Genomic DNA, 21,038 nt, shown 5'->3' with positions numbered 1-21,038 from the left:
TCTAACTTTTTGAGTTCTTTGTATATATTGCAAATTAGCCTTCTACTTCATGTAGGATTGGCAAAGATCTTTTCCCATTCTCTTGTTTGCTGTTTTGTCCTAATGACAGTTTCCTTTGCATTACAGAAGAAAAGCATTGCAATTTTCTGAGGTCTCTTTTGTTGATTTTTGATCTTAGAGCATAAAACACTGGTGTTCTGTTCAGGAAAATTTCCCCAGTGCCCATGTTTTCAAGGTTCTTTCTTTCTCTTCTATTAGTCTGAGTGCATCTTGTTTTATGTGGAGGTCCTTGATCCCCTTGGACATGAGTTTTGTACAGGGCAATAAGAATGGATTGACTTGCATTCTTCCACATGCTGACCACAAATTGGTACAGCACCACTTGTTGAAAAATGCTAAATTTTTTTACTGGTTTGTTTTAGATCCTTTGTCAAAGACTAGGACACCATAGGTGTATGGATCCATTCCTAGATGTCCAATACTATTCCATTGTTCTACCTTCCTGTTTTGTACTAACAAAAACATTATCTTATATTTAAAAAACAAGCTTTCTTATGTCGTGTTAAGTTGTTTAACTGTATGCAATTATATTACCTTTAATTATTAAATGCATGTCTTAGTAAAACTCTGATTCTTATATTGAAGTTAATGAATGCCAAGCTCCTGCAATGCCTGTGTTTATAAAGATGATTTCTAATTTATAATAACAGAATGAATAATTTCTATAGGTATTATGATGAGATCTATGATGTGCTGGTAAATAGGTCTCTTGGCTGCCTGTGGGGAGAATTTTATTGCTTAGGTTAATCCTAGTATTGTGAGAATCCATCTTTTCTTTGTGGCAACATTCTCTGGTGTGATCCCACAATATACAAAGGAAGAAAATAATCTAAGCTTGACCATTTACTACATTGCTTCTTGATTATGGATGCGTCTGGACAACTTTCTCAGTTCTTTCTGTTTGCCAGCACATGGTTTAGTGAGGAACTGTGAACTAAAATAAGCATTAAGTTGATTTTTGTCACATAGTATTTTATTACAGCAGAAAGAGAAGGAACTAATGCAAATGAATACAGCTAAACCTAATATTTGTCAAACATGAGTGTTAGAAAATATGTCATTTTTTTTTTTTTGCTACAATATCTAGAATGTGGCCTATGCTTCCATCTGCCCTGCAGAATTATGCTGGAGTTGAACAGCTATGCTCAGACTACTATCTGTCTTGTTGCTATCAATATTAAGTCCGTGACTTTGGACAGACGCACCCTATCACGCTGCTCCAACACAGAAAATCTTCACTTTGTGGTTTTGTTCTCTTCAGTGTCAATCATTTTGGAGGTAACTTCTTTTTTCCCTTGGGCCAAATGTGAAATAAAAATTACAATTATTTGTTTTCTCTGCATTTTACTGGGTGTCCAGCTGTGTGAGGTCAGTCCAAGGTTCTGAGCACTTTATTTTTCCTGTGAGTAAAGGCAGAATGCCATAAATATCCAATGCCTATCACTGTCAGAGCCCTTCTCTGTGTCTGTATCTGTCCAGGATACAATTTAATCATTTCGTTTTTAGTTATATTTAAACCAGTATAAAACACTTTCAAGTTAAAAAACATACACTATTTATTAGTATATATATATATATATATATATATATATATATATATATATATGGGGTAGAAATGTACAGTGAATTGTATTTTTACTAAAATTAGAAAGAGGCTTATACATATACATATGTTTGTCTATCTTTTGTAAAACTCTCTTTCCATGGTATTTTGCAATTTAACATAAAAGGTTTCTTCATCTTTCCCCTTTATTGCTTCCATTCATATCGAATTAACTTGGGCTCTTAAAACAGGATACAGGATACAGAAAAGATGACTCAATTATAGACCTGGGCCCCAATTGTAGATTTCCAAAAGATTTCCAAAGTCACAATACAAAATTATAAGCTTTCTTAAATTAGTGTATTTTGACAATTATTTTATTAACACAGTTATATTTTTCTTGAAGCAGAATTTGCAGATGCCAACCTTGTTTTCATTCACTTTAAATTTTAATTTGAGACTAGTCTTGCAATGTTGACCTGTGAACCCATAACTTTCTCTATTGTCTAGAGAACCCCTAAACTTATGATTCCTGCTCTCTTAGCCTCTCAAGGATCTTTGGCTACGGGTGATGCTAGCAGGCCAAGCAAGTTTCACTATTTTAGTTTGTCAAGGAGTGCCCAAGAGAGGATGCATGAATCTCAGTAAGAAAAGGGAAATAAAATAGACCGTGGAAATGCATGGAAGGAAGGCCTGGGTGAGAGAGGGGATGGGGAGGATAACAAAAGGCATCAAGTGTGGTGAAGACAGAGAACTGGGAGAGAGAACTCAAATCACTGGGGTGCATCATTGGAACAAGCCAGAAACCTAGGACAGGGGAACCTCCCAGGAATCTATGAGGTAACCCTGACAAAGACTCCTAGCAACAGGGGATATGAGACCTGAAATGGCTACCTTATAAAACCAGGCAAGATTACCAATAAAAGGAAGGTGACATCAACTCATCTACAAAACTTTAACTTACAACTTGAGTTAACTTCAGAGATAAGATGGAACAGAAAATGAGAGAATGACCAACCAGGGACTTGCCCAATTTAAGACACATACCATGAAGGAGAGCCAACCCCTGACACTCTTAATAATATTCTGCTATAACTGCAGATAGGAACCTAGCTTTATTATCAGACAGTCTTCACCCAGCTGCTTATGGGAACAGAGATTCACAACCAAACATTAGGTGGAGTTTGGGCAATTGGCGGGAAAGGTAGAGGAAGAATTAAAGGAGTCAAAAACTCCACAAGAAAACCTAGAGACTCAACTGGGGCATAAACTTCACATAGAGACTCGCTATTTCCCCTAAATCATAAACTTGCTGCCATTTACCCCTAAAGATGTCAAATCCCAGCATACTGCAGATGTACATTGTATTCAAGACAAGTGAAACTGTTGGCCAGGAATGTGGGTCATAAACTACGAAGTAATTATAATTAAAATCTTTAGTTCTATAAACATAAATATCATCTCTCTTATTAAATTGTCTTATTTTAATCTGAATTTCTTTTCTCATATCTCCTATAAGTTTATCAACTTGACCCAGAGGTATGGCAAATTTCTTACCTGCCATATCCATAGATGAATTGCTTAGATTTGCTATGAAATTTATATCTCATTGTATAAGAACTTAATTTTAACTGTTAAATGAGAGAAAAGGTTGTTTCTTGTCTTTATACCCACTATTAATCTACTTGCCTCCCTGCCTATCTCTTTACAATACAGAACCAAAACAGAGCTTTTCCAGTGTTTTTTTTTCTTTAAATTACTCTTTATTTATTGACTTTTTTTTTTACAGTTTAGAGGTTATCCTCCTCCAGTTTTTATCCACCCTATGATTGTTCCACATTTAATACCTATCCCCACCACCAAGAGGATGTCCCCACACCCCAACCCCCTTTGGCCAAGTTGGTTGAGACTGCTGGACTTCCTATAGGGTCACCCTTTTCAGCTTCTTCCAACTTTTCCCTAATTCAATCACAGGGGAACCTGGTTCAGTCTATTGGCTTGGGTATAAATATCTTCATCTGACACTTACAGTGGGGAGAGGGAACTTGTAGAGGCCAACTTCAGTAGAAAGTCAGAACATCAAGTGAGGGATGGGGGTGCCATCCCACAGGAGAAAAAAAAAAAAACCCTCTGACCTAGAATTGTTCCTGTTTGAAAAAGTGCAGGGAGAAAAATGGAGAAGTTCTTGAGGAAAAGGAAGTCCATTGACAGGGCCAAATTGGGATCCCACTCTAGGAGAGACTCCAAGGCCTGACACTATTTCTGATTCTATGGTGTGCTTACAGACAGCAAACTAACATGGCTGCCCTCCAAAAAGCCCTATAAGTAGCTGAAAGAGTAGGATGCAGATATTTACACCCATCCAAATTCTTTATTTTTCCTTTTTTCTCTCTCTTAAAACTTTATTTAAAAAAGAGGGATACATACACAGATTTTAAGGCATTTTGGCATAACACTATATGGATATTTTTTGTCAGTACTTAATTCTTTTAGAGGTGTGATAGGATGCATTGAAATCCCACAAGTTACCATAAGCATAAAGTACATGTAGGACAGAACATAACACAGAAACAGTTTTCTTAGTGAGTATAGATTAAGCATAATGATCCTTGAATACCAAAAATTGCCACAGGGCTATTATCTTAGCTCTTGGATTATTAATGATTTAAGGTTCAGGTGTATAACACTCTGAAAGGGTGCTATACATTTAAAATCCTTCTATGTTACCAGAATTGGGTCTCTAAGTCATTACAGTAGGTAATATTTGCCAGGTCATTTACAAATCGTAATACTGTGCAAGTAAAAGTATACAAACACAATTATGAACTAGGTACACCAGATTGTGAGGAAGTATGGTACAGACATAGTTATAGCTTTTAGCCAAATGTGAAAAGTCCCGTAATCTTGGAGCTTTATCATATTATGTAATCCCATATCAAAAAATACTTCAGGAAAAATGCAGAATATTAGCATTTGTAGCAAGTTTATTAGACTTCAGTGGATTCCTAATTGAAGAGAGCCATTTAGCCTCAAACAAAGCTATATGTTCTGACACTGTCAAGAGAGAAGTTTCTACCGGAATCTTCCAGTCACCAAATAGCTCCAGTCCAGAACTCTAGATTTGAGTAGATGTGGAGCCGTGTTTCTGCCTCAAAGAAGATAAATGGAAGTCAGAGCATAAGAAAACATTAAAATAGCAAAGATTTATGCAGAAAGAAATACACCATTGTGTCCTCAACTAAAATATTCTACTAGCTTTTGTAATTTGCAATAAAGTCAAGGTAATACATATTATCCAATTCTGAAACTTGCTATGAGATTAATCAAAGACAAAACATTATATAAACTTTGGCTATAGTTAGAGGGTCAAAAGTAGAATTGATAAATGTGTTGAAGAAATTAGGTAAGTTATGTTTATTTTAATTATGTGGTATGTCAAAGTGCCCTAAATTTTGATATTGTATAAGTTGATCTCAATTATTATCCTTAATAAGAGATAGAGTCCAAATAATAATAATTTATTCAGAAATAGTTCTAAATATTTTAGAATGAGTATAATACATGAGATTGTATCTGCCCTAATCTAGTCTACTTCTTTATCCTAATTTTTATATTTTATTGAGATTATTTTGGAGTTCCCTGAGAATGTTATTCATCCTATTTTATCAAATTCACATCTCCCTCAAATCGACCCAGAAAACTTTCTCTTTTCCGTCTGTCCCTACCCCCTGCAAATGTGTGCCTTTCTAAAAACTAAACCAACCAAACAAAAATATTAAGGTCAAGTTGTGCTGCCCATAAAATCTTGTGTGTGTGGCCATTCACTGTAGCCCTGACTCCATAAAATAGTCTATGTAGATTAGACCTACCTCTGCTTACAAAATGTTAGGACAAAAGACATGAGATTGATATTTACTTGAGTAATCACTTCCCTGTAAATGTCTCATGATTTAATCATTGGACTACAATCTTCTAGGGTGATCAGAGTTTAAAACACAGTTTTTTTTTTCTTTTAAGGTTTGATTGTATGCATTGGAATATTACTAGTTATAATAAGCATAATTCATGTAGTTTTGTGCCAAAATACCTTTAAAAATCTCTACATGTATCTTTGTTTTTTAAAATAAAGTTGTATGAAAAAAAAATAAAAGGAAAAAAAAATGCTGGGTGATGCTCCATTGTGTAAATGTACCACATTTCTTTATTCTTGAGTTGAAGGACATCTGGGTTGTTTCTAGTTTCAATCTGTTGCAAATGAATATCATCCAATATTACTGAGTTAACAATTATTTACTCTACATTTTATGTTTGCTGCCCTAGACTATTCTGGGCACATCTTCTGGGGCCACATTTCCCTTTGAACCTACATTTTGGCTGATTCTCACTTCTGCTCCTTCTCAGTGTGGTCTGTCCTTACACTCATTTCATGGCCAATTTGCCACTTCTACCTCTTCTGTGTGTCTTGCTAGGGAATCCTAAAAGTCTATTCTTTGTTTCCGTGCCCAGCCATTGGCTGCTAGCAACTTTATTTCCCAATCATAGCCAACAGGGCAAGCTTCCTTTAGCGTGCATGTAGGACACTGTAAACAGGTTTTTGGGGTAATATAATTAGCCTGAGATCACAAGCTTCGACAAAACTTAGGTCAGGATAAAGATACCTGCACATTAGCGCTCCTAACAGCCAAATTTTCGAACAGAAAAATGGATTCAACTTGATACTGATTTTGTTTGTTTGTTTGCTTGTTTTTTAATCCAATAACAGAAAGACAAATATAAGTTATCTTGCACTTATGGTTCTTGAATTTTAGACATTTTTATTATATACAACACTTGAAAGTACAAGTCTAGAAAGGGGGAGCAAGGGAGTTAGGAAGAATAAAAATGGTAATTTTGGAGATATGAGGTGGCTTGCTCAACATGTAACTCATACATGCACTAAAATGTTTGAACATGTGAAGAGTGATACTTTTGTGATAAAGCTGCTCCAGTAAGCCATAAAGTTATTAAATAAATATCTTTATCCATTGTTGGGTTATCTCCCTATTAATTGTTGATCATGAATAATATTGAGACTGACAAAATAATATATACTATTACTACTGTTTATTTTGCCATAACCGAATAATAAGGTTCTTCAGCTAAAGACAGAACACAATTTAGTTTCTGAATATATATAAATTAAGCTGGAACTGAATTGAAAGTTTACTTCCTATTTAATGTTCATAATTCCAGAAGGTAATGGAGAACTGTCATAAACAGTTTTACAGTTGTGGGCCTACAATTATGAAATTACTGGCAGTGTATGTCCAATGGAAGAATATAATAGTCACATGAATATTACAGTGATAGCCAACACATTCTGTTTTGGATTTGGTGCCTACTCTTTTTTCAGGTACTGGCTGGACTTATATTCCTAGATGATGTCATAGGCTCTAAAGGAGAAGTTACTGCTGTTGTTTTAGTAAAAGGGTATGATTTTCCTGTTAAATTCTCTTCTAAATACTTATACATATTCATAGATAGTTTAAAGATGCTGCCATTTTTGTGAGGAAGGATTCTTTCTGAAGTAGGGCATGTGTAATTGCAGAGGTTCATTATTGGTTAAAGTAGTGAAAATAAGTGAGTTCTAAATGTTCAGACTTCAATTGGACACATATCATCCTTTGCAAATTTTAGAAAAGAAATTCTGATGAGAACGAGTGGAAAGAAAATAAGAGCTAGAAAAAGAGTGAAATGTTACAGAATGCTGTCTTTTATCTTGATGGGATCTTTACCATAGGTGAGGTAGAACCTGAAGAAGATTGGAGTCATCTATCTTCCATCAAGGATCAAAGTGATCCACTATTCTTTGAAGATTTCAAAACAGTAATTATTGCTGCAGGTGGAAGGTCTTGTGATGCTTCATAAGGCATTTGAATGTTACTGAAGAAGGGAGAGGAATTCTCTACATTAATGTAAATACCAAATACCTATAAGGTGCCCATTCTCCTGTGAATAATTCAGCATGCTGCTTTAAGCAATTCTAGCTTCATTAGTTTACTGGGAGAAAATGTAATATGAATATAGAAGGTGGACTAATTAGGAAGGAGAAGTTGTCAGTGTAAGTGGAAGAATGACAGGACATGTAATGAGAGAGTGAATACAGTAAGTGTATAGTATATGCATTTATGAACTTGACATAATGAAACTCATTATTGTGTATTATTAATATATGCCAATAAAATCTCCTAGAGAGGATATGTATTATTAAATGAAATTGACTATGAGAAGAGCTGTCTGTCTTTGTGTTGAAACTAACAAAGACTTTGTGATATCACTTTGCAAAGTACTATTTATTCCTAAATATCTATATTATATTTACGGTTAGTAATCAGCAACTTTTAAGGGCAATACATTTACTATGTACTCTCGTAAAATATTTCAATTTGATTGTTCCTATTTATAACACATATTGTAGTTTACAAGATATTGACGCACAGCTCCAAAATGCTACTAGTGCTTACATAATATTCTTTGGAAAATCCAATAATTGAATTAATATTACTTTATTCATTTTAATAGTTCATGTGTTAGCTTAGATTTATTTTTTATTATATTAGAGTTTTCTAGTTTTTGAAATAGATTTGAACAAAGAAGAAAAAGCAAAAGAATTTTAATGACTTCATTCTAACCACAAATGTTTTCAATTTAACTAATTATAACATCTAAAGAGGCTGTGGTTTTATTGTGGTGTAAACTTTCTTACATTTGTCATGACATGATCTAAAGTCCAGTTTTTCAGTCTTGACATTTAATCTATGTGCATGCACTACTCCAGGGATCAATCAGTGTTACATTACTTAATTCAAGTGCTAAACGTGATCTGAGAGCATGTGCATGGTATAAGATCCTATTTGTCGTGCGAAAACAGTTTAAACCATGCCTGAATTCATAGCATCAGGAAGACTAATGACATTATCAAATGCTCACTGAGAAGGAAAGCATCATGTTGATAGCGATATTGTGTTAAAACAGTATTGCTCTATAGGTGTGTACTGTTCCACCTTTAAAAAAGCTTTCTTTTTATCAGCTTCAAACAGCACAAGGATAAGAATAATAACTATTAATTACTGCCTATATTGAAAATCATGGCCTGAAAGGCTCAGCATCATAAACAAATATAATTGTAAGTTTAATATATATATATATGTATATATATACATATATATATATATGGAAAATTCTTTTGTTTTATTCAGTCATTTAGAGAGGTAAATTATGGAGGAGTATACATGGTTTAAAATGTAATTAATCAGGAATTCATTTTTGAATTTTAGGTGTGCTTATATATCATAGCTATATATTCTGAAACTCAGCTACTTTAGAAACAATAAAATGTTGCATTTGATGGTCTATTTATATGGAGGCATACATGGATTTTGTTGTGGATAAGACCATTGTGCCCATTGTTTGTAATACTAGTCAGTTGGGTCCTCAAGTAAACAGAAGATATATGTTCTTCAAGTCAAATCTAGGTTATTGACTATAGATGGCTTAATGAAATCAATACTAAGGATGATAAGATGGATCTTAGAGAAGATGCAGATACTCACAGCCAATCATTGGCCTGAGCCTGGGGATACCTATGAAAGAGTTAGGGGAAACACTGAAGGAACTGAAGGGAATTACAACCTCACAGGAAAAAACAACATTATCAACTAATCAGATCCCCCAGAGCTTTCAGGAACTAAGCTACCAACTAGAGCATACATGGGCTGATCTCTGCCCACCTGCACACCCACCCCTGCTACTTATGTTACAGAGGACAACCTTGTCTAGCTTCAGTGGGAGTGGTGAACTTGGTCCTGAGGAAAATTGATGCCACCAGAAAGGGGTTACGAGAAGGATGAGGTGGGTAGGGGAGCACCCTCTTAGAGTGGAAGGGGAGGAAGGATGTGTAAAATTATTTACAAAAGAAAAAAAGTATAATAATGACATATGGCAATAGTAAGAATATTTTATTACCAGTTTACAGCTCATTACAGGAAAGTTTGTATTGTCCCTGGTCTCTTATGTCTTCCTAACACTGACCTAATTTATGACACTTAAGTTGGAGAGGAAAAAGTACTCCAATTTTTCCCCAATGAATTGCTTCCAGAAAAAAAAAGATGTAGAAAGTAAGAATAAAAAAAGCCTTACAACATAAATTAAGTATATTTTGGTAGGTATAATGGCAGATTTTTTCCCTCTCCATTTCATTTTACATTTCTAAAAGCATGCCATTTGGATTCTCAACCAATAATTGCCACCCCAATATAGCCTAAATTATATCTACACCTAAAGTATTTGTTTGTTTTATTTTTCTCACAGAATCCTGAACATTTTGAGAAAGAACCAGAGCTTAATCTTACCTCTTTTCTCTTGGGTTCTTCTGAGCAACTAAAGACAGTTATCTTCAATACTTCTTTTTGGAGAAAGAGTCTCATTTTATGTTTAACCAAGAAGTAGATAAGGGTATTGCTGGAGAGGTATAGAAAATGCTTTGATGCTGATTCTTGGCCAAAGATGAGTTGATTATAGATTAGGTCTGAATAGACTTCTGGTTCAGAAAAACTTGAAAAAGTGAACACATGAAGTGAAATCGTTTTTAGTTTGAAACAAGAAAGTTGTCAAAGCAAATTTAGCTTGGATCAACAGTACTCAACTTGTGAGACAAGACCACTTAACATGTAACATACCAGCTATTCTGCATTGCAAATATTTACATTCTGATTCATAAGTAACACTATTACATTTATAAAATAGCAACAAATAATTTTGTGTTCTGAGTCATTACCACATGAGAAACTGTATTAAAAGAACACAATATTAGGAAGATTAAGAAATACTAATTTAGACAGAAAACTGCTTCCGAAATTATAAAAGGAGTCAAAAGGTGCATTAATAGTTTCGAAGAGTTTTACCTAGTTCCTTACAATTATTTAGTCCTTAAACCAAGTCTAGGGGATGTGTAGTGTTCTCATTTCTATTGACTAATGAAAAAAACTTTCTTGCAAATACTTATTTAAACAAAGTGATTAATGTCTCTGAGATACTTAGGGAAGCCCTAGACTAAAACTTGCATCTACTAAGCTTTCTCGTACTATAGATGGACTTTATATTTCTTATGTAAATAGATTACAGACACAGGAAATAACATATACAAATTTAGCATGATTTATTTATGATTATCCATCTGAAGAATCTTTTACCAGCTTGAAAAATACACTTAAATTATAAATTTTAATTCATTTAAAATATAATACTGTATTAGATTTTACAAATGTATTCCACTAATCAAAATTCCCATCTGCTGTTTGTTCAACTTTGAAACAACCTAGAAACAACTTAATTTTAGATAAAAATAATTTGAAACGTCCTGAAACACAAAATTTCTAGAGACTTAAGTTTCATAATTGTTACATATAAACTTTGCAAATAAGTCAATCTATCATACTCCTCGATAGAATGAATCTCAACTTACCAAGCAAATGAAGATTCCTGAAGAATAATAATAGAAGTATGTTTTGCAGGTGGTCCATAGGCTGGTGATCACAAGTTACTTTCCTTACATATCTGAACTGCAGCAGACATGTGTTCCTCCTCATTTTCTGTAGATGTGGATCTTTTCCACCGATGGCGTCATCAGTGGCAAAACTAGACCCTTTCCCATGCTTCTTTAATCATATTAAAAACATAGTGGTAAATCTAGAAATCCTTACTTCTCATGCCCTCAGAGAGAATGTCTTTCCCTTCCTGCAGTGCTGGCTACAAAATATATAAAAACATAGTTTTGCAAAGAGAGATTAAGGTACACAGATCTGAAGCACAGCATACTAAGGATTTGCTGAATATCTATGCAGCCAAAATATACCAAGACAAAGATTTGGGAAGGGAAACTAAATCTCCCTTAAAAGAAGTTTCTTATGTTGCCTGAAGCAGCATTAGTAAAAGCTTGAATATGCAATGGAGAATCAATTTTAAAGATGTGGTCCCTGGTAGGTTGACAGTGCTTCAGTATATTGAGACACACTTTAGAGAAAATATAGGGCTTATAAACATATTGGATTCAGAACGTTTAAAACAAAACAAAAAGACTAACTTGATTTGGTTTGGAAGAGGGGTGAAACTAATAGGCACTACGTTGATTATGACAAAAATTTACTATTTCCAAAGACCAATAAAGAAACAGAAAGGAAATGAATTAACCTCAAGAAGAAATTGACTAAATCTGTTGTTAGCAGTAACTGAATTAATTATTTCACTAACTGCACTGGCTGGTTTTGTGTCAACTTGACACAAGCTGGAGTTATTACAAAGAACAGAGCCTCAGTTGAGGAAATGCCTCCATGAGATCCAGCTGTAAGGCATTTTCTCAACTAGTGATCAACTGTCAAGCAGGAAGAGTCCAGTCCATTGTGGGTGGTGCCATCCCTGGGCTGGTAAACCTGGGTTCTTTAAGAAAGTAAGCTGAGAAGGACAGGGGAAGCAAGCCAGTTAGTAACATCCCTCCATGGCATATCATCAGCTTCTGCTTCCTGACCTGTTTGAGCTTCAGTTCTGACTTCCTTTGGTGATGAAAAGCAATGTGGAACGTGTAAGCTGAATAAACTTTTTCCTTCCCAACTTGCATCTTGGTCATGTTGTTTTGTACAAGAATAGAAACCCTTACAAAGACACTAACTCCTATTGAATATTTTTAAGACCATAGATTTATTCATTTATAACTTTTATACATTTATACACAGTGTATGAATCATAAATATCCACCATTATATCTCTACAATTACCCTTCATGCATCTTATATTATTTCGCTTCCAGTTTTAAGGCTATTATTATTATTATTATTATTATTATTATTATTATTATTATTATTTTAACTATCATCTCCATCACCACCATCATCACCATAATTCAAATTACTGCTGCACATATGCTCAACAAACCTAGACAAATTTTTGAAGAGGATATTACAGTGGGGAAATAGCCTCTGTCCAGTGAGTCTGTGGGCAGGTCATTTTCTTGTAGATTGACTGTTGTGAAATTGCCCATCCCACCGTGGGTAGTGTCACCACTGGACAGGTAACCGAGGGCTCTATAACAATAATGCTAAGCAAGGCATGAGGAGTGAGTCAGTAAGTAGTGTCCCTCCATGGTCTAGGATCTGTCTACCTCCTAATTCCTGCTTGAGTTCCTTACACAGTGTATAACGGTGGCCTGAGAATTCTAAGATGATTTAAATCTTTTTTTATGAAGGTTCTTTTGGTTATGGTATTTGTCACTAAAAATAAAAGCAAAGTAGTATATCAGTAATCCACTAGCATATAAATATTGTACAGTGATCACACCACAAAAGTAGAAATACTCTCTGTCCTACAATAGCCATCAATTGTCAGAAAACTGCTGCAGCGTGGCCTCTATGCTAGAAATTTCACTGACTTGATCTTGTGCTGGATACCTTACCTTTGCTGAGTTCATATATGCACCAGCTGTGTACATATATCTGGTACAGAAGTCAACATTATATTCCTCACCTCCATATATATCAGTTTTACATTCTTTCTGCCTTCTTTTCATTAATCTTCCTGAAATTGGATGATGAAAACTTGATCTAGTTGGTCCATCTACTACCGAACATTCAATGTGAATTGTACTTGGGATTTTGAATGCTTATATCTTCTCATTAACAACTACCTACTGTAATTGGAAGCTTCTCTGACCAAAGCTGAGAACACATATCTATGGGTAAAAATGTATATGTATATATTTAGGATATTTACAATATGATCATTTAAGATAACAATAACAAGTTATGTTATCATGCCCATAGGAATTATGTTGTTTTTAAGTAATGGGTTTTTGACAAGGGTTATAATATAAGACAGAAAACACCTCCTATGGAGCAAACTTCCTATACAGTTTGAAAGACTTGGGTTGCCTATGTATCTATCATGCCATTATTGCCATGTCATATAACAGTAACACATCTCAGAAACTTAAGCATTACAGTTGAGGATGCTTTCAGCTAACCATCAGCCTGAACTTGGAGACACCAATGAAGGAGCTACAGAAAGAATTGAAGGAGCTGAAAAGGTTTGCAATCCCATGGTAACAACATTATCAAACAACAAAACCCTACAGAACTCCCAGAGACTAAGACTCCAACCAGTGAGCACACATGGAAGAACCACTTCTCCAGTTGCATATGTAGCAGAGGATGGCATTGTCTGGAATCAATGGGTGAAGAGGCCTTTGGTCCAGTGAAGGCTTGTTTTTCCGGTGTAAGGGAATGCCAAGGTGCTCAGTTGGAGAGGGTATTTGGGAGAGGGAACACCTTCATGGAAGCAAGGGGAGGAGGAGGGAAAAGGGTTAACATTTGAAATGTAAATACAGAGAATATCCAATTTAAAAAAAAAAAGAAATGTACATATTGTCTCTTGGGCAGTGGTGGAGTGAGTCCTGCTGGGACAATCTCTTCTGAACAGTATTTTTGTTTCTATACCACTGGCAGAGATTTGAATTCAGTCATAATTGGGCATTTTTATTTTTAAGAAGCATCACCTGTCTTAGTGTTTTGTAAACATCATCTCCATCATCTTCTGTTGCAATATCCTTTTCAACCCAAATGGCCAATTTGTTGCAATATCCTTTTCAACCCAAATAAACTCATTCAATGAAAACAAAACCCAGTAATTAGGAAAACAAGTTTCTATTTTGGGCATATTTACCACTACACTCTCTATTCCTCTCCTAGGAGATCCCTCATCACTTGCTCCTAATTGTCCTCTTGTTCCAGTTCCTTCCTCTCCTTCTCCTCCTATGACTCCCCCTCTGTTTTACTCCCTGACTCCTCTGCTTCCATTTCCTATTCTTTTTCCCATCTCCTCTCTCTGTCCAATCATGTATTGACAACATAAATATGCAATCTTCTGTTTGTTTTAATAAAGAGATAAATGGCCTATATCAAGCAGGAGAGGATAAGGGGAACTCCCAGGCAGAAATAGAAACTCTGAGCCAGAGTCTATAGAAGGATATATGCCAGCCAGATGTGGAGGAGGGAACAGAGACCTGGACTGAAGGAGAAGTACCTAACAAGCCAGTGGTGGGACAGAGCTAGAGGATTGGGTTTATTTACATGAACTAGTTGAGAATATGCCAAACTAAGGTACTCATACTTATTAACAGGATTCCATGTGACTATTTAGTTTGCTGGAAGAAAAACATCTAAAAATGAAGACCATCAATACTTTCATCTCCAATTAGTCATCAAAGCATCTTGTGAGCAAGTCAGAAGAGTAGCTTATAAAGAAATTTTCTAGGAATGTTGATCTTTCTAAGTAATCTAGAAAACTAATCTACATTGAAAGTAATCTAGCAATATATTGATTAGAAAAAATGAGCTAATTTTCTAAAAAGAATACCATATTTCATCAAATTCTTCATTATTTATTAAGAATTATTTTTATGTAATGCTAGCTCCTCTTTCCTCGCGGTGTTAAATATTTCAACAAATAACAGGAGTTTTTTTTGCATTTCAATTAAGATAGTTTAATGCAGTATAATGTAAAATGACAGATTTTTAGAATTCTACTTTTTAAAATATATATTTTTATATTTTTTAAAGTTTATGTAGTAGTAGTAGTAGTAGTAGTAGTAGTAGTGAGTGTGTGTACGTGTGTGTGTGTGTGTGTGTGTGTGTGTGTGTGTGTGTGTTGCTACAAATGCATGACACAGATTGTATGTTTATTTTAGAGGTGAGAGGAAATTTTTCTCTTCTTCCATTATTGAAACGTCCTTTTAATATTAATTCCATTTTATCTTCACTCACAAACTTGTCTGTAAACCATTTAATATCCATCCTAAGTGGAAAATATATTTGCTTATGTGTACTGCTCTACTGCCTTGGCTCTCTTAACTGCTATATTGCTCCAAGTTGCATGATGATGATAAAAATGTAGTTTCCTTAAGCGGTTTACTTTTCTTTGTTTTTATTTGTGCGCATATGAATTATAATTCCAATTCTCACAGATATCTCTTAGTGATTATATAGGAATCCTCTTGTTTATAGAGTGAAATTGTCATTGGGTATTTATTCAAATTTATAGCACATGCTCAAATTTGTAACATAAATCATAGATTATTTCGTATGTGCATACGTTTTATTTTCCAACTCTTTAATATATATTTATCTCAAAAAGGATGTTTACAGCAGACCTAAACTTTTCCTAACCTTACCTTAATAAAATAAAATTCTATGGATCTATTAGTTGAGGATTGTCAAAAACAAAACAAAACAAAAAAAAAAAAAAACAAACAACAACAACAAAGAAAAACTTGTATGTGGTTGAGAGAGTAAAAAACAGATAGGTCTCCAATTTAAGCGGAGATATTTTTTATATTGATTAGTGAAAACCTACTAATTCAAACCCTCAGACTATAAGGAAAATAAATTATTCTGAAGGCTGTACTCAATACGTTCAGGTTTGTTTCATAAGAAGATTTTTTTGTAGATTTTGAGTGTTACAATCAGAGTGAAATGTTACATAAAATCTGTCATTTATGTTAATCATTTTGACTAAAAAATATTTGCTGATAATACCAAATTTTTTCATTATGTTTTATTAATCCTATTTTCAGTTTGTGATAGCTCACACTTCAATATGTGGCTGGGATATTTCAGTTCTTAAATGATATTTGTCAAAATCTATGTTGTGAATAAGAATTCATCAGTCCATAATTTTAAAATATAAAAAGCAAGTAAATAAACAGAACACCAGCCAAACAACAACAACAACAGTAATTGAAAAAAATGTATATGCCTAAGTGGATTTGGTAATGAAAGCTGCTAAATATTAAGCAAAAAAATAGCAAAATGAAAGTTATTCCACTGAACATACTGAATATATGGAATGTACTGAACTTCTTAGAATTATTTCATAAGAAACTCTATGTGATAATAAGATTAACTGCATTCTGTCTTTCACCAAATTCTGTGATAAAAGCAATCTTTAGAACAAGAGTTCATCAGACTAAAATGTTTTCAAATAACATATCTTATTTTGCAGAGGAAACATTAACTAATTATAGGAATACAAAATTACAGTAGAAAACTGAATAAGATCTTCACTAACTAATATATAATTAAGATTAAGGACTATACAAATCATACCACATAACTGCCTCAAATCAACAAAATCCCGTTTATGTTTAACAAATATTAGAGCTAACAGACAATTTTTTTTATTTGTTCAAATTTAACTACATCGGTCAATTTATCTAAAACGTCGAGTAGTGGTATAATTAGGTTAAATAAAATACACATAAATCTGTCTTTAATTCAAAGTATACCATGTGAGAAAATACTTTTCTCTTGATAGATTTAATGTCATAGATGGCTGTAATGTCAGGAAGACAGACAAAAGAGCAACACGTACCATCAAAATTAAGTATTTACATAAAATAGATATTTCAGTTGAAGAACTAGAATTTGACCCTAATAATCTGCAAACACAAGACAACTATTCTACTTTTGAGATATGTTTATAGCCAAAACTGAAATATTTAAAAAATATATATGAACTTTTAAAATTTTTAATATTTAAGTAGCAAAGTGGTTTAAATAACCTATATTCACACAATTTTAAGAAAAATGTGGAGGTTTTTTAAAGGAAATTTACCCCTATGCCAATGAGTTTTAGGCTCTTTCCCACATTCTCTTCTAATAGATTCAGAATCTGGTTTTATGTTGAGGTCTTTGATCCTCCTGAACTTGAGCTTTGTGCAAAGTTTCAAATACGGTTCTATTTTCATTTTTTTGTACAATCAGACAGCAAGTCTCAATTAACCTGGATCCCCAAGATTTCTCAGATATTAGACCACCAACCAGGCAGCATACACCAGCTGATATGAGGCCACCAGTGCAGCAGAGGTTGGGTTTTGTCTTAGAAGATTCACCTAACACTGAAGAGACTGGAGGCCCCAGGTAGTCTAGAGTTCTAGTAGGGTAGGTGGGGTGGGGACATCTGCATGCAGACCAGGGATGGGATGCGAAGGAGGCTATGGTTGTGAAACAGTCCGATGATAGACGGGGAGCAGAATAAACTCTGGAGTGTAAATATAAGTAAAGGAAGGGAGAAAGAAAGGAAGGAAGAAAGGAAGGAAGGAAGGAAGGAAGGAAGAAGAGAGAATGAGAGAGAGAGAGAGAGAGAGAGAGAGAGAGAGAGAGAGAGAGAGAGAGAGAGAGAGAGACCTTGGGTAAGACATTTAAAAAAATCATCTTATTGCTTAAAATAATGGAAGAGAGGCATACTTTAGCATGAGGGGTGTTTTATATGCAAAGAGTAAATATAAAGATGTCTGAAGTGACAAAAATACATGAAATGGATTTCCAAATCTTCAAAGAAAATAGAAACATTAAAGCACATATTTCATTAACAAAACTGATACTTTTCTAGACACACTAAAACTGAAAGAATATACACCAAATGTTCCTTCTGTAAACAAAACCAAATAGTACCACATGGAAATGCAGACCCATACAGAAAAACACTGTACTTAATAACTCCATTGGGGAACATGTAGTATTTTTCAAATTACTTACATCTGTATAAAAGTGAATCAACATAAAAAATTAAAAAGAGAGTCAGCAAAAATCAGCAAAAATTATTAATATAAAGCTAAAGACTGATAAAGAGAAGAAATAAATTATTTTAGACATTTTATACTCTTTATTTAACATAAAATGGACTAAGGCAGATAATAAGTAAAACATGAATATAATTAATTGTGAAACAAGTAATAAATTAACAAACACAAATGGTAGGGCCTGAATAAGAGTAAAAGTGTGCAGAGGATGATGAAAATACATTGAATTAATAATTTGAGGTGTTATCCATTATTTTCAACAAAATATATAAGTTAATAATAAATATTTTTAAAATTATTTTTATCCTATAGAGATTTCACCAGATTAAAAATAATAAAATAACTTAAAATCATAAATGAACATGTGCAGAATAATTGAAAACCAGTTTAATGCTAATTTATAGATTGTAAGTCATGAAAAACATTTATTTGAACCATAAAAGTGCACGAGATGTTTAAAAAATTGGATGAAAGTTTCAGCATCCACATTTTGGTCTTCCTTCTTCTTGACTTTTGTATGGTCTGTAAGTTTTATCGTGGGTATTCTGAGCTGTTTTCCTAATATCCACTTATCAGTGAGTACATACCGTGTGTACAATCTGAAAAATAATTAGGAATTAGAGAAAATATTAAATTTTTAATATTGATTTAATTAATCATAACAAACACATGAATACATATAAAAGTTCTGTAATAGTCCATTTTCAATACTTCTGTAAGAACGTCAATGTTTCCCTCCCTACCTCAGTGCCTCTGCTGGTTGATGATGTTGTTCTTCCTAGAAGGTTGCAAACGTTTCAGCTCCTTCAGTCCTTTCTCTAGCTCTTTCATTGGGGTCCCTGTGTTCAGTCTGATGGTTAGGTGCAAGTATCCTCATCTGTATCTGTATGTCTCTGGCAGAGCCAGTGAACACTTCTTGGCATTAGCAATAGTGCTTTTGTGGCTGCGTATGGGGTGGTTCTCCAGGTGAAACAGATGGGAAGGAGTGAGGGGAGTTGGGGGGGAAGGGTATAACATTTGAAATGTAAAGGCACAGAATATCCAATAATTTAAAAATATATATAATTGTAAGTCTATTCTAACAAGAGCTAAAGCAATGAAAACTGATTTAAAAACCTCTTTAGAAATTATTAAGGAGTTTACCTGAAAGTTTCTAGTATAAAAAGAAGGGCATGCATGTTCTTAATATAGTTCAGTGCTTGCTCATTATACATGAGGTTATGGATTTCATCCATCCACTGCACTCCAGAAAATGGCATGGTGGTGCATGCCTGCAGTCTTCCCACCTGGACAATAAAATCAGGGTCAGAAATTCAAAATCATTTCACCTACTCACTGAGTTCAAGGCAACCCTAGGGTGCTTAAAAAAGCTTCCTACCAATAGTCATAAAGCTAACATACATAACTCATTTTATCTGTTTGCATAAGTTTATTAGACAAAACACTGTACACAACAATAAAATATGGCAAATATGTGTTTTCATAGGTTTCATATCTTAATTTGTTTCAAGAACATAGATTCTTGAAGGCATGTAGATGGCTCGTGGGTAAAGACATATTTAATGTAAACAAATATGTTCAAATTTTTAGGATCAAATATGTAACATCCATTTAATATTATTAGCTGATTATCTCATATTTGGTTCAGCTTCCCTCAACCTTAATAAGATTGGTCAACAATACATCCAAATTATTACTGAGATGCTATTTTTTTTCAAACTAGTTTTATCTACAACTTTTCAAAATGTTCTACTTTAGAGTGAGACTCCTAAGGAGTATTTTTATTCTAGTTGAGGATATCATTGTCTTAGAATTTATTTTATGCTTTCTTCATCGTGAGATAAGAATTAGACTGAAGGAGATGGACCTTCATTTCATCATGTCATATCAATTTTTTTTCTCTATTTGATGTATTCTATCCATGTTCATCTTGATCACTTTGAAGTATCACTCTTCTCTTTCCATAATCTCACCTGTTTGTTCCTCTTCTTGTTTAGAATGAAGCCACTGTGCCTAGTGGAGACTGGAAATTTCTTTTCATCATCTTTAGGGGGAGAATTATTATTCTTAAAGCACTTATAAAGTGACAACATAAAAGCATTTTTCTAATATTTCAAAAAATTAATAAAAACTGGAACTTCAGTTGAGATGAATGCCCATATTTTAATGATTTTAATTTTGTCTTTCTCGTCTAAAAACTTTATATATATTTTTTATCCACACATCATAGTATATTGTTCATAACAAATTTTCTCAACTTCATAATGGTATGTGATCAGATAATTATTGGATATAGAGGATGTGTTGAATGTAGCTGGGTGTTTTTTAGTAGCCCTGACTTTGACTATATCCCAGAATGTATTCATTTTTATAGCATAACGCTAAATTTTGTATCAATATGACAATAAAATTAATTTCAAATATTTTTGACTGTCCCACAAACAGTAAAATTGACACAATAGAAGAATTTTTGTGCTTGGTCACAGTTTGTTTTATAAATTATCAATTAGATTTTTTTAACTTTTAGCTATGTGCTGTGACATAGTTTTTCTTTAGGGAGGTCCATAAGATTGAAGAAACTAAGCAAAGTAAATTGTTTCATATATGTTAGAATGTATGGTAAGCTCAGAAATTCCTGAAGATCCAGAATTCACTAGTCTGTTACCCAGTTTGAACCCTGATCAACATCTGGGGAACAGTGGTGACATTTTTTAGTGGAACTCTATAAAAATTAAGTGTTGAGTTCAAGGGAAACTGAAGTTCCCTCCCATG

This window comes from Micromys minutus (genome assembly GCF_963924665.1).
Source record: "Micromys minutus genome assembly, chromosome: 7".
Lineage (NCBI taxonomy): Eukaryota > Metazoa > Chordata > Mammalia > Rodentia > Muridae > Micromys > Micromys minutus.
This window is presented reverse-complemented; position numbering follows the sequence as displayed.